Raw genomic sequence first — 10,817 nt, 5'->3', positions numbered from 1 at the left:
CCAGAAATGATAATTGACGCTCCTCCTAAGCTACTCTCATCTTTGGAGAAAACATATGAGTGAAGATCTAATAGATACTTTTCATAATTTCTGTTTCAATGTTTGTTAAAAAAACCTATAGAATAAATAAATTGCACCTTCTAAACCTGTTAGTGGCATGAAGACATTTGAGGACTACTCTGTCGATGTGTTCTTGTAGTTGTGCAGCAACAAGCTTCGGACTGCAGACAGGGATGACACTGTTTGGGACAGGTATCTCAAATTTTTATCAAAGGTTCTGCTAGAAAAAAGAGAGGAAAAGGCATGAGAAGGAAGGTGTTATAAAACAATTGGTCCCAGTTGATGGGCAGGACTTTCGTTCATGATATAAAAAAAAATTGAAATTCTTTGACTTTTCTGTCCAGTGAATTTCCTACTGTTAAAAAAGGGGTGGTGACACAAGTTGTTGTTGCCATCAGTAGTTGCTGTTATATTATTAGTACATGCCCAACCGTGTAGGCTGTTACCATTGAATACTTTTGATGTGCAAGTTGTTACAGTTGCTGAATAAAGACTGGTAGTTGTTGATTCCAGTGGTGCAGTTGGCAGTTGAAATGTTATTTATATTGATTGGCAAGTTGTTGATAAGACATGGCCAACACTAGCAGTTATGTTGGGTTTGGCACAGGAATGAGCTTTTGTTGCATTCATATCAACACTCTGGCCATAACTCTTGGCATTGATGGAATGTCAACTTATGGTCCATTGTTGGTAGTTGTTGGTGCCAGTTTGGTTACTGTTACAGTTGTTGATGGCTCCAGTGATGTAGTATCAGCCTTTCTTGGAAAAAGTTGTTGCCTGGGAGACTTGTTAAAATTTTCCTGATGTGGTTGACCAAGGTGGTCAATGGCATCATCAGTCGCCTGTTCAAAGTACCTGTTGTTACAGTTGTTGAGGAGGTGGGAGTAGGTGTTGTCGTTGTAGACAATCCAGTAGTAGTTGTTGGTGTTGCAGTTGTTGTAGTAAAGGTTGGACTTGATACACTGATCGATGCACTGGAACTGTTTGAACTATCAATCAAAACTCATTTCAGAATACCATTTGCATTTCATACTCATTCAGGTGCCCTAAGCAACAAGACATCTATATTACTTTTTGTCTATGAACTTTCGGTGAGTAACCTGATCAGTTCATAATACAGAGCAATTGTTTTTATACAGAAAATTGAAGTTCCAGAGAAATTCAGTAAAGAATAATGGTCCTTCACCCTTTTAAGAAAATGATAAAATTACCAAGTTTACTATCTAGAAAATGCAAATTTTCCTCAAAGAATTATCTAATGTAGCTGCAAATCTTTTGTTGTTATTTGTATTTTGAAGATGTGCACCCATCAAATGCATCAGTAATATTAATATTTAGTGAGACAGCATGAAGATATTTTCTTTATATGATAAGTTTCATTATATTTCATTTAAAGTTGAGAAATTTTGCGTTTTATTCAACAGTTGTTTTTTTATCAACAGCTGCACATATGGAAACTTTGTCCTAATTTTTATCATTTTTTTCCATAATTTTTGCTTCATAAGAATTTGTTATAAATATCATATAATTATTATCTGTTTTTTGTTTTCAGTGACAAGGGTTCAGTTTTCCATGTGTTGATACCACTCTCGTATTGTCTGCGGCATTTAGGTTTTTACTTTATATCTAGGCTATAATTTCTTCCATCTGATTGAACCACTCCAACAACTGATTTTCAACTAAATGGCTAATAGTATCACAGATTTTCTTTATATCCTAACATTTATTAATCAATCAAGTTTGTTGGTTTTTTATAAATACAAAATATTTTCAAAAGCATTAGGCATCAAGACAGCATTGAAAGTTTTTTTCTCTATCAGCACAAACCAGTTTTTGTATAAGTCATCGTTTAGAACTTAATGAATGAAAAAGTTAAATGGTTTAGTTATATGAAAATGAGACTATAATGCGTGTATATTAACGTAACAAAGATAATAACATAAACTCGTAAAATAAGTAGAAATAAAATTCTAATTTGCCCTCTTCTATATCTATTCTGTTCAAACATGAATTTTTTTTTTTGATAGATAAAACATTTTAAGATCTTGTCGATTTAATTTGTAAAAGAAATATTAGGAGACAAAGATGAGTCAATATAATATTGAAGCATTTAGTAAATGGGATAAATTTTGAATTGGAAATGGTTTTAAATAACTTTCACACCATCTTTTCGGAGAAACATTCTGTGGTGATGAAGGTGGGTCCCTCAGCAAGAAGATTTTTGGACACCCACAAAAATGTTGTACAAGACCTAAAAGCATCTCGAATGAAGGTTTGATAATATTTTAGAAACTAAAAAATACAAGGCATATACATGACAGGGGAAATTTAAAATAATCCTTATACCTTTTAGGCAATGACAACAGACTTTTATCAAGTGGGTATAAAAAGGATGAATAATGAAATAGTAGAAACATGCATTTCTCTTGATGGAGAAAACGGAAATCACTGGCAAAAATGTAATCTAACATTATTTTCATATTTTTCTTTATTCAATGTTCCCGTTGGTAAAACCTACAGAATAAATAAATTGGTGCAATTGTAAACCCTTTTATAATCTTTCAATTATTTCCAATAATACCTTGTATGCTATTTCTTATTTTCCTTATCCAAACCTTCAGAAAAACTTGTTAGATGAGAAAAATATTTGTTACCTAGCTTTTAAAAGATAATTAAATAAATTGTACTCTGTAATCATATTAATTGTTCAATTATAAATTCTATATAATTAGAATAGGAATAATTTGTATAATATAACCTGAAATAAAAAAAACTACTAGCAAAAAACTAACCTAGACTGCTGCTACTGAAGGAACTACTCAGCGGTTGTGTAGTAGTAGTTGTAGTTGTTGTTGGAGTACCAATGGTAGTAGTTGTAGTGTTGGGAGTACTTGTTGTTGTAGTTGCTGTTATATTGTTGTTGGTAGTTGTTGATGGTCCAGTTGTTGTAGTTGCTGTTATATTGTTGGTAGTTGTTGATGGTCCATTGTTGTAGTTGTTGTTTAGTGTTGGTAGTTGTTTGTCCAGTTGTTGTAGTTACTGTTATATTATTGGTAGTTGTTGATGGTCTAGTGGTGGTAGTTGTTGATATATTGTTGGTAGTTGTTGATGGTCCAGTCGTTGTAGTTCCTGTTATATTATTGGTAGTTGTAGATGGTCCGGTGGTGGTAGTTGTTGTTATATTGTTGGTAGTTGTTGATGGTCCAGTTGTTGTAGTTGCTGTTATATTATTGGTAGTTGTTGATGGCCCAGTGGTTGTAGTTGGTGTTACACTTGATGTGGTTGGTGTGGCAACTGTTGTTGTTGATGTACTTGCAGGCGGCGCTGCTGTTGTATTAGAAGTACCTGTTGTTGCAGTTGTTGAGGAAGTGGGAGTAGGTGTTGTCGTTGTAGACGATCCAGTAGTAGTTGTTGGTGTTGCAGTTGTTGTAGTAAAGGTTGGACTTGATACACTGATCGATGCACTGGAACTACTTGAACCTATCAATCAAAACCTCATTTCAGAATACCATTTGCATTTACATACTCATTCATAAAGCAATAAGCAGCGAGACATATGTAATACTTTTTGCTTATGAACTTTCGGTGATTAACCTGATCAGATCATAATTTTGAGGAGCATAATTGTTAATTGATCCTGATTTCATAATTGAAGTTACTTACAGAAATTTAAAACAATGACAAAGATTCCGGTTTTTCCTTTACTATCTAGAAAATGCAAATTTTCCTCAAAGACTTTAATGCTTGCATATCTATCAAAATAAAAAAAAAAGTTATTTGTATTTTGAAATATGCATCCATCAAATGCATCAGCAATATTATGTTTAGTGAGACAGACACCAGATATTTTCTTTATACTAATAAGTAAGTATTATATTTCTCTCTAAAGTCAGAAATTTTGCTGTCTTATTCAGCTGTTATGTTTTTATCAACAGCTGCACATACAAACGTTGTCCTAATTTTTTTCATGAATTTTCCAGAATAGAAGATGCTACATAAGAATTTGTTACAAATGTCATATAATGATTATCGCCTTTTTGTGTGTGACTTCAGTGACAAGGGTTTAACAATAACAATTCCTTGTGGGGTGCTACAGCCGACACGTCGACCCTAAGCTGCACCCACCTTTTTGTCTTGTACTTTATATCCATCCTTGCTTCGTTTCTTCCATCTGATATAGAACCATTCCAACTCTTTTCTCTGTCTTCACAACTAAATGGCTAAAAGTATCACAGAGTTTGGCTGTATACCCTAACATTCATTAATGAATCAAGAAAATTCCCTTGTTGGTTTTTTTTTATATCTGTACAACATTCCCATATTTTTCCAAATATATTTAGAGTATCAAGACAACATTTAAGAGTTTCTTTTCGCTATCAACACATCAGTTTTTGTATGAGTCATCGTTGGGAATTTAATGAATAGAAAAAAGTAAATGATTTAGTTATATGGAAAATAGACTATAATGCGTGCTTATTAATATAACAAAGAAAATAACATAAACTCGTGAAATAAGCAGAATTTTAACATTCGAATTTCCCTCTTCTATCTATATTCCTGTGCAAATATGAATAGCTTTTTTGACAGAGAAAACGTTTTAAAACATCTTGTCGATTTGAGAGTAAAGCTGTAAAAGAAATATTAGGAGATACATGGCAAGATAGAGAGTGAAATGATATTAGGTACATTAGGTAAGATGTGAACATTCCATATGTAAATAGGATAATGATGTGGGTGAATTGGAAATGGTTTATGTATAACTTTCACACCATCTAAGAGAGAAAATTATGTGGTGATGACAGCTGGGTCCCTGTTTGTGCAAGAAGAGTTTGGACACCCACACCAAATTTAGTGAGACCAATGAGATGTAAGAATGAAGATGAGTGGATATTTTAGAAAGTGAAATTACAAGGCATACATGAGTGGGGAAATTCAAATAATGAGGGCTGTAAGACCCATTTTTGATGAAATGGGGACAGAGCGCACAAAAGTAGCATATTTTTTCTAGGGGGTCTTCATGCTTTACACTTGCAAATTTTGATATGTTCCAAGGTAGCACAGCAATAGTTTCCGAGAAGCAGACGATTTAAATCACAAAGCGTGGCGACAGTGGAAAAATTATTGGTTGTGGTCGTGTCTTTGACAACCGACATTAATCAAATGAAAAAGAGCTCATCAAAGAGATTCATTATTTGAAATGAGCCATCTAAGAATTGGCTAAAACAAACTAAGAATTATAATTTTGTATTTTGTAATTGTTTGTTTTAAAAATATATCTTCTATCATTTGCTCTGTTTCAGGGCTGACCTACTGTATAGTGCATGAAGGATGGATTGGCAAACTTGTTTGATTTGCCAACAAAAAACTAATGAGAAGTTGAACTGCCCCTTGAAGGCCCGTGGTAATCAAGGCAAGTCGCATCCATATAAAAACTTTCTGAATACCGTCAGTGAATGTCGGGGAGTGCGCATGCTACCTGTGACTATTCTCTTTAACGAAAGCATCACAGCAGACGACCTGGTCAATAACCAGGCTCAGTGGCACAGAACTTGTTATGGCAAGTTAAGCAAATGCAAGTTAGAACGAGCAAAAGTAAAAAGAGATTTTGAAATAGGACGAACATCGTTTGAAGGTCTGCAAGAAAAGCGACAGAAGCTTCGTTATGCAGTGACAAAGAACAATTGTATGTTTTGTTCAAAGTATGACGGCCAGCTAACATGAATTTATGACAATGGGTGCTGACCAGAACATCAGACGAATGGCAACTGACCTACAGGATACAGCAGTACTATCAAGAATTGCTGTTGGAGATGTAGCAGCTGTAGATGGCATGTACCATTTGAACTGTCTCACTGAGTTCCGAAACCGTTATCGCACTTTCTTAAGGTTTCAAAGAAAACAAAAAGATTCTGATGGGAGTCAAATGGAAAAAAAGAAAAAAGAAGCTCTGGACTTTATTGAGTTGATAAGCTGCACAGAGACTTCAGTAGAAGATTGGTTTATCTGCTTCAAGTTTTCTGAGTTGCGGTACATGTATGAAGCACATCTAGCTGCACTTGGAATTCAGAAAGAAGTCAACAAAGTGTGCTTCAAAGAACAAATTCGCCACTTCTTTCCTACATCAAAACAACAAAAGATTGGATAAAATGTGAAGCTTACTTTTGATCAAGGAATAAGGCAAATGCTGAAACAAGCCTTCACTGACTGTGGAAATGCTTTCATTTTGGCGAAAGCTGCCATAATTGTCAAATAGGACATTTTCAAGTTTTAAGGATTTCATTTTGATGCAAACTTTCCACCTAATTGCCAAGAAGACTCAATACCATCAACACTGAAAATGTTGGTTTCAGTGATGTTGAAAGGACCTACTTTGAAAAATCAAGAAATTTAAGAATCACAGGTTACACTTACAATATGTCAGACAGTAATCTGCAACTGCACAAAAACGACTAAGAACTCTTTGCATCTGTTCAAGTGTCCAACTCCCAAAGACAAAACAAACAAGCAGACATGGTTGCAAATTTGAAGACTGATGTCAACCTTTTCTCCACAGTATACATAGTGGCATAACACAGAGGGTCTGATATGGCTTCATTTTTCAGCCATGAAAACCACCCATTAACTCCCTCTTTGTCTGACAGAGGGTAACTTCGTCTCGGAAAAAAATTCTAATCTGTTTACTATTTAACACAGACAGTAGAAACATCTGCTCCACACTTACTGAACGATGTTCAGCCATGTGACACCACTGAACTAGTAGAAGCCTTGGGGAACTCGATGAGGATGAGCAACATCCAGAAATGATAGTCCTTGACGCTCCTCCTAAACTACTCTCATCTTTGGAGAAAACATATGAGAAAGATCTACACTAGACTTTTGATGAGAAGGTTTTGATGCACTTGAAGGTGCACCTTCTACCTGTTAGTGGCGTGAAGACATTTGAGGACTACTCTGTCGATGTGTTCTTGCCTCATGTGCGGCATCAGCTTTAGACTGCAGACAGATTGACACTGTTTGGGACAGGTATCTCAAAAACAGTATCAAAGGTTCTGCTAGAGAAAACAGTAGAAAAGGCATGAGAAGGAAGGTGTCCGGCAAAAACAAAATCCCAGAACAGGGAAGGACTTTCTTCATGATGCAGAAACCAAGGAGGAATTCTTTGAATTTCTGTCCAAGAAGATTGAAAGCAGTGAATTTCCTACTGGTAAAAAATGGGTGGTGACACAAGGAGACAATGTTGCCATCAGAGGAGGCGACCACATCATACATGCCTGCAACCATGAAGAGGCCGGTACCAGAATACTCTTCCATGCGGAAGATGTATTACAGCAAGAATCAAAGACTTACTTTGTTCGCACCGTGGACAACAATGTTATTATCATATTGATTAGCAAGTTTTACCACCTGTAAGACATATGGCCAACACTGAGCAGTTATGTTGGGTTTGGCACAGGAAGGAGCTTTTTTACATTCATTTCAACACTCTGGCCCTAACTCTTGGCAAAGAAGTGTCAACTGCCCCGCCAGTTTTCCACAGCTTCACAGGCTGCGATGCAGTATCAGCCTTTCTTGGAAAAGGAAAAAGGTGTGCCTGGGAGACTTGAAAATCTTTTCCTGATGTGACCAAGGCCTTCAATGACATCACCAGTCACCCTTTCAAAGAAGTGAACTTCAAACTTCTGGAACACTTCATCGTACTTATGTACCAGAAGAAAAGCGGACTTGGGACTGTAAATGAGGCTCGCAGGGAAATGTTTTGCCAACAAAGCAAAACCATGGACACTATTCCTCCCACACAAGGTGCCCTCCTGCAACACACAAAGCGTTGTGTCTACCAAGCTGGAATCTGGACAACAAGCAATCAATCTCAGCAGCAAATACCAACTCCAGAAAGATGGGGGTTCGAAAATGGACGCCACCACTTATTGTTGGATTCCACGGTGGACAACTTTACCAATTACTTCAGAAGTTTGTAGTGAATTTGCTAAGTGTAGCTGCAAAGCTGCTGCTGGCTGTACTGGAAGATGTTCCTGCAAAAAATCCCAGTGGAGATGTACAGACCTTTGCAAGTGTAACTGCATGAAGAATTAGATGTCAATTTCATATAAACATTTGACTTGATGAAATCAAACGTTTTACAGCAAAGCTACTGCTCAACGACTGAACATTGAGCCTTTAATCCTTTGTACCATACTTCTTTGAGAGTATAATACTATGCTATCTTAAATTTATGGTATTGGTGTTTTAAATTTACAGTAATTACAGTTTTCATGTGTTGATACCACTCTCATATTGTTTTCGGCATTTTGGTTTGATAACAGTCTATAATTTAGTTTAATATTGCACAACGATCATTGTGAAAGATAGCATGAGCATTTTTGTTTAATTACAGATTTACTTACGTTTGCATATAAAAAAAAAATAGATTTAGCATTACCCGCTGGCGGAGAGACATTTTAATATAGCAAAATGCATCTCAGTAAGCCAACCATAATCTGCATAGATAAATTGTCCTTTTCATTGCATTATACACCATGCTCACTTATGAATATGTTCTTCATTCTCTCTTCTTTCATACAGATTCTTTTAGATAGCCTGTTTGGATTTCTGTGTATTTAATTTGTCAAAATAATACAAATTGATTAATAAAGATTAACCATTAGTAAGATGAACAAACTTTTTGCTGAGTTTTTACATCTGTTGCATCATCTTTTCTGATACATGACACGTGAGAACATCAGCTGAGATTGATTTTGTGGATCATATAAAAATTGTTGCTACAAGACCTAAAAACATATCCACAAGGTTTGATACTTTCATCCACTCTGTCCCCATCATTTTGCTTACAGCCTTCACTAAAACAATCCTTATACCTTTTAGGCAATTACAACAGTCTTTTATCAAGTGGGTAAAAAAAGGATGAATAATGAAATGGTAGAAACATGCATTTCTCTTGATGGAGAAATCGGAAATCACTGGCAAGCATGTAACCTAATATTATTTTCATTTTTTTTTTATTCAATGTTTCCGTTGGTAAAACCTATAGATTAAACAAATTTATCCAATTCTAAAGAATTTTATAATCTTTCAGTTATTTCCAATAACATCTTTATGCTATTTCTTATTTTCCTTATCTAAACCTTCAGAAAAGCTTGTTAGATGAGGAAAAATATTTGTTAACTAGCTTTTAAAAAGATGATTAAATAAATTGTACTCTGTAATGACATTAACTGGAAGAGAATTAAGTAAATTCTATATAATTAGAATAGGAATAATTTTTGGAATATAACCTGGAATAAAAAAAACTACTATCAAAGAACTGACCTAAACTGCTGCTACTGAAGGAACTACTCAGTGGTTGTGTAGTAGTAGTTGTAGTTGTTGTTGGAGTACCAATGGTAGTAGTTGTAGTGTTGTTATATTGTTGTAGTTGTTGTTATATTGTTGGTAGTTGTTGATGGCCCAGTTGTTGTAGTTGATGTTATATTGTTGGTAGTTGTTGATGGTCCAGTTGTTGTAGTTGTTGTTATATTGGCCCAGTAGTTGTTGATGGTCCAGTTGGTAGTTGTTGATGGTCCAGTGTTGTAGTTGTTGTTGGTAGTTGTTGTTATATTGTTGGTAGTTGTTGATGGTCCAGTTGTGGTAGTTGTTGTTATATTATTGGTAGTTGTTGATGGTCCAGTGGTGTAGTAGTTGTTATACATTGTTGGTAGTTGTTGATGGTCCAGTTGTTGTAGTTGCTGTTATATTATTGGTAGTTGTTGATGGTCCAGTGGTGATTGTTGTTGCTGTTATATTGTTGGTAGTTGTTGATGGTCCAGTGGTTGTAGTTACTGTTATATTATTGGTAGTTGTTGATGGTCCAGTGGTGGTAGTTGTTGTTATATTGTTGGTAGTTGTTGATGGTCCAGTGGTTGTAGTTACTGTTATATTATTGGTAGTTGTTGATGGTCCAGTGGTTGTAGTTGGTGTTATATTATTGGTAGTTGTTGTAGATTGTCCAGTGGTAGTTATTGTTATATTTTGGTAGTTGTTGATGGTCCAGTTGTTGTAGTAGTTACTGGTGTTATTAGTGGTTGTTGTTGTTGTTGACGATCCAGTGGTTGTTGTTGGTGCAGTTGTTGTAGTTGTTGTTGCAACTGTTGCAGTTGTTGATGTTCGTGTTGTGCTGTTGTAGAAGTACCTGTTGTTGCAGTTGTTGAGGAGGTGGGAGTAGGTATTGTCGTTGTAGACGATCCAGTAGTAGTTGTTGGTGTTGCAGTTGTTGTAGTAAAGGTTGGACTTGATACACTGATCGATGCACTGGAACTACTTGAACCTATCAATCAAAACCTCATTTCAGAATACCATTTGCATTTACATACTCATTCATAAAGCAATAAGCAGCGAGACATATGTAATACTTTTTGCTTATGAACTTTCGGTGATTAACCTGATCAGATCATAATGTTGAGGAGCATAATTGTTAATTGATCCTGATTTCTTAATTGAAGTTACTTATAGAAATTTAAAACAAGAATAAAGTCCTTTTTCCCGTTAAGAAAAACAATGACAAACATTCCGGTTTTCCTTTATTATCTAGAAAATGCAAATTTTCCTCAGAGACTTTAATGCTTGCATATCTATCAAAATAAAAAAAGTTATTTGTATTTTGAAATATGCATCCATCAAATGCATCAGCAATGTTATGTTTAGTGAGACAGACACCAGATATTTTTTTTATACTAATAGTAATTAAGTATTACATTTCTCTCCAA

General features: G+C 35.2%; 1 protein-coding gene across 1 annotated transcript in view; it reads right to left on the bottom strand.

The window, feature by feature from the left end:
* Positions 1-10,817, bottom strand: part of LOC136855124 (uncharacterized) — a 174,356-nt gene that overhangs the window by 100,657 nt on the left and 62,882 nt on the right. The window lies entirely within an intron of this gene.

The sequence above is a fragment of the Macrobrachium rosenbergii genome, chromosome 3 (genome assembly GCF_040412425.1).
Source record: "Macrobrachium rosenbergii isolate ZJJX-2024 chromosome 3, ASM4041242v1, whole genome shotgun sequence".
NCBI classification, from domain to species: domain Eukaryota; kingdom Metazoa; phylum Arthropoda; class Malacostraca; order Decapoda; family Palaemonidae; genus Macrobrachium; species Macrobrachium rosenbergii.
The sequence above is the reverse complement of the archived record's forward strand: the minus strand, read 5'-3'. Positions and strand labels throughout refer to the sequence as shown.